The following is a 4,412-nucleotide window of genomic DNA, read 5'->3' as shown; positions in this document are numbered from 1 at the left end:
GATGTGGGAGCTCATATTCAGGAAGGCCTGGTGAAGCCTCTGACCTGATAACCTGAACACCACATAATTTTTTTTTTTTTTGAAAAATACTCCTTGACAGTCACTCTATACAGGAGACGCGGTCTGTAAGAGAAACAAACAAAAGAAAATGTTATTTGCGCACAAAAACATTTTACAAAAAGACCAGACAGTACACCTGCAGTGTATCATTCTAATTCCTCAGAATTAAATGCAGCCAAAAACACTGGATAAGTGAAACACGGTCTGGATGGTAGGCTGAATTAAAATATCTAACTTCTTAAAGTCAGATAAAATTCCATCATTTTAATTCCATAGAATTAAATGCAGCCATAATCACCAGACAATACTGTTTTAATTATTATTATTATTATTTATGGTCTCATAATCTACACACTGCCTAGGCAAACGCGAGATTCGAGCCGTAAAATATATTTGGCTTTCATCCCTCGAGAAGAAAGTCAACAGGTGCTAGGTTGAAACATCCGAAAGTGCACGGATGCACGTCTTTTTTTCTTTTTTTTTTGCAGAGATATTTTCAATGAACACTGCCAGCACCCTCAGGAGCTGGCTGTGAATGCCTCGCACCCAACAGTATTATTTCACAGATCGCGTGCACCATAGGGCTCAAATGCTGACCCTCCTCCCTCGAAAAAAAGGGTCAGACGAGAGCGGAGCGTTTCTTCAAATGAAACACGCTCACAGTTTGCACAAGAGGCTCTCTCGAGAGCCGTGCGTGCTCTTAATGCCTCTTCAAAGCGATATTCTCTTAAACAGACAAACAGTCCCTGAAGACGAAAAGATGTTGTCATGTTTTCAAGGCTCCCTTTTATACATCCTGGTCGCGCGTTAATCAATCAAGCTGATGATTCACGGGCTGTCGCCGGTCAACATGATTGCCGTGAGTTGATATTTGATTTCAGACACCTGTCACGCCTGAGGCGTTCCCCATAGCGTCATTCTGACGTAGTGTAGAGTTCCCTTTCGAAAGGGAACTCTGAGTTTTCTGTTTCAGAACAGCTGAAATGAGTTAGTTCAATCAACTCTGAGTTGACTGACTCTGAGTTAAGCGCGTGCACCACAACTATAAAAAGCCATTATCAATGGAGCGCAGATATAATGAGTCACCATGGCAACAGCGCCAGACAAAAAGAAGTCTTCATATTTTTCACCAGCAGAACTGGATGTGCTTATGCAAGCATATGGAGAGTACGAACATATATTTAAAAAAAAAAAGCAACACGGCTGCAGCGGCGAAGGACAGAGAGTTAGCTTGGGAGAAAATAGCTGCTCGAGTCAATGCGTAAGTTTACATTTGAATTACTGTTATACAATGTTGTGTGTAATTATTACTAAGTAATCTAAAAACTGTAATTTAATTAAAGGGATTACTCCGTAATTTAAAGTAAAATCTGATGTAATTGCATTAAATGCTGCATAGACTATAAAGCAATTCTGTATAAAACAAAGAGTGGATTTAACATCAAATTTTAAAAGATATATTTTTTCAAGGATAATTCATGCAATTGTATGATGTTTATTTGAAAGCATTAAAAGTGCAGTTTCTTGTCTCTCCTTATATTTTTCAAGTGATTGAGGTTGATATGGGATTTAGAAAGTAATTAGTAATAAGTAGACCAATACTTTCTAGAGATAGTCATTATTACATTAATCTAATTACACTGTTGAAGATGTCATTTGTAGTTAGTAATACAAGTAACTTGCCCAACTGTTATAATATCATAGGTGAAACTGGAAGAACAGTATGTTATTCATCAACCTAATTTTAATTTTAATGTATGTGCAATCCTGCAGGTGTTAAAAGAACATGGCAGCAGCTGAAAATGAAATATAAAAACATAATTCAATCAGGTAAGGCTTGAGCATATAATGGTTGTAGTCTACCTGACTTTACAAACATTTGACATATTAAATAACTAAATAGCATCCAGTGCATCAGCATTTTTGACATAGGTCTAAATGTTCATTCTCATTTGACTACTCAGCCAACAGAAAGAAGGCAGAGGCTCGCAAAATGGGGGGAGGACCTGCACCACCACCTCTGACAAATGCAGAGGAGATGGCCCTGAAACTGAATGCTGGAAGGCCAATGGCTGAGGGAATTCCTGGAGGGACTTCATCAGAGCCAGTCACTCCAGAAGATTTAAGTGCCTTCATAAAATGTAAGAGGTCTACCTATGTGTTGTTTTTTTATATAGGCTATTTGTGATATTTCCATTTATTTTACTTTGGGATGGGTTTTTCGTTGGTCCCAACAGATTCTGACGGTAAAATCTGTCTTTTGGAGCCTCCTGTCCCAACAGAACCATAGACAGTTGTAAGCAGCCTACTCAATACACCAGAAATTATGACAAATAGTGTTATAAAGTGTACTCAAATGCTCATCTTCAGGACGATGGGGATGAAGAAACAGTTTCTGCTGCCACAGACAGGCCTACAGAGGTAATGTTAATAGTATGTGTCTATCAAACAATCTACACATTCACATTTCTTCACCTTATTATTTGTGGAGTAGCCTATAGAATCTAAGTTTATATCCAAGTATAAACGGACATTCTTATCTCTCCCCCCCCAGAGTGTGGAAGAACAGCAGGAGGACGGTCCATCAACTTCTGGTGCACAGATGAACACAGTTCAGTGATTTTCAGTAAATGCCACAGTTTAATTCTGTAGAATTTTAGAACTACATGATGTAACTGTAATCTACTGTATTTTCAGTTGCCAGTTAAGGAGTTATATAGACTTCTTATTAAAAAGATAGATAAAAACAGCAAATAACTTGTATACTTGGACCGCCAGGTCCAAAAGGCAGATCTAGAAATTGAGATTCTGAAACAAAAGCTAGAGGTGAGTGCATGGTCACAGGTGAATTCTAAGAAGTATTGAAAATATATTAAAATCTTTTTTTTTTTCTTTTTTTTTTTTGAATGTGTAGGAAATAAAGAACACCATATAAATTGCTGTGATTTTGTGTTTATTCATTTTTATTTTATTTTGTGGTTGGTTGTGGTGGTGGATATAATGTATATTAATCTGAGAAGACAATGCGGCATATCATATCCCGGACTACCCTTCCATCCTGGAAATCTGCCGGGTTGATGGGGTCTTCCTCGGGGTCTTGTATTTGTAGGGCAGGGTGTTGCTCCCCTCTAATTATGGCAATATTATGGAGAGCAACACATGCCACAATAATGTCGCAGGCCCTTTCAGGGGTTACCCTGAGGTAACGTAGGCACTGGAAACGTGCTTTCAACAGGCCTATGGTCATCTCCACCCGGGCTCTCGTCCTGCAGTGTGCCACATTGAAGCGGCGCTGGGGGCCTGGTTCAGGTTCTGGGTAAAGGGTAATTAGTGTTGGTCGGCATGGGTAACCCCTATCTCCCAGCAGAAAGCCATCAATCTCTCCTGTAAGAAAGTTCACATTGCTTTAGGGCTGCATAGAAGTTCCCCTGTAAGTGTGTAGTGCATATGAACTACGTGCATTTACTTACCCCTTTCCAGTCTGTTGCTCAGGGTTGACTCACGATACATTCGTGAGTCATGAACAGAACCGGGCCACTTGGCCTCAACATTTGTAATGAGATGTGCAGCATCACATATGATCTTGACAGTGCAAAGAATGAGACATGTTATACTGTAGTATTGTGATGTAGTCTTTGACCATTAGAAACAGTAGGCTGTCATTGATACTGTGGATGGACCTCCTGTTGACATAGTCAGCTTCATTTTCAGAAGGTGCAATGATGGGAATATGTGTGCCATCAATGCATCCAACCACTTTCGGAAATCCTAAAAGGAATTCTAATTATTAGTTTACTTCCAGGGGTCGCAGCAAGATGCTCTTAACTGAACGTCATTTATCAGGTTAGCCTCATTTAAACCGATTTATACATCACTGACCTGCAATCCTGTGAAACTCCTCTTTGATGGCTCTCACGGGTTTGTGCCCAGGAAACAGCACAAAAATTCTCAGAAAGCGCTTGAGAGCGAGGCACACTTTCCTTACAACTCTGCAAACAGTAGCCTTACTAATACAGTGAGGAAAATAAGTATTTGAACACCCTGCTATTTTGCAAGTTCTCCCACTTGGAAATCATGGAGGGGTCTGAAATTGTCATCGTAGGTGCATGTCCACTGTGAGAGACATAATCTAAAAAAGAAAATCCAGAAATCACAATATATGATTTTTTAACTATTTATTTGTATGATACAGCTGCAAATAAGTATTTGAACACCTGTCTATCAGCTAGAATTCTGACCCTCAAAGACCTGTTAGTCTGCCTTAAAAATGTCCACCTCCACTCCATTTATTATCCTAAATTAGATGCACCTGTTTGAGGTCATTAGCTGCATAGAATCCAACTACTAACATG

At 39.4% G+C, this 4,412-nt stretch overlaps 1 long non-coding RNA gene across 2 annotated transcripts; it reads left to right on the top strand.

The window, feature by feature from the left end:
* Nucleotides 1–2,229: 2,229 nt before the first annotated feature.
* Nucleotides 2,230–2,873, top strand: LOC309503570. 2 transcript variants are annotated; one of them, XR_014207741.1, is made up of 3 exons: nt 2,230–2,356; nt 2,431–2,481; nt 2,615–2,711. It is a non-coding gene; the product is annotated as an uncharacterized lncRNA (long non-coding RNA). The 2 variants fall into 2 exon arrangements; XR_014207740.1 differs by lacking the exon at nt 2,230–2,356 and adding an exon at nt 2,758–2,873 and having other exon boundaries at nt 2,456–2,481; nt 2,615–2,671.
* The last annotated feature ends 1,539 nt before the right edge of the window (nt 2,874–4,412 follow it).

The sequence above is a fragment of the Leuciscus leuciscus genome (assembly GCF_965113295.1).
Source record: "Leuciscus leuciscus genome assembly, chromosome: 7".
Classification (NCBI taxonomy): Eukaryota; Metazoa; Chordata; class Actinopteri; order Cypriniformes; family Leuciscidae; genus Leuciscus; species Leuciscus leuciscus.
Note: the sequence above shows the minus strand (reverse complement) of the source record. Positions and strands in the feature narration are given on the sequence as shown.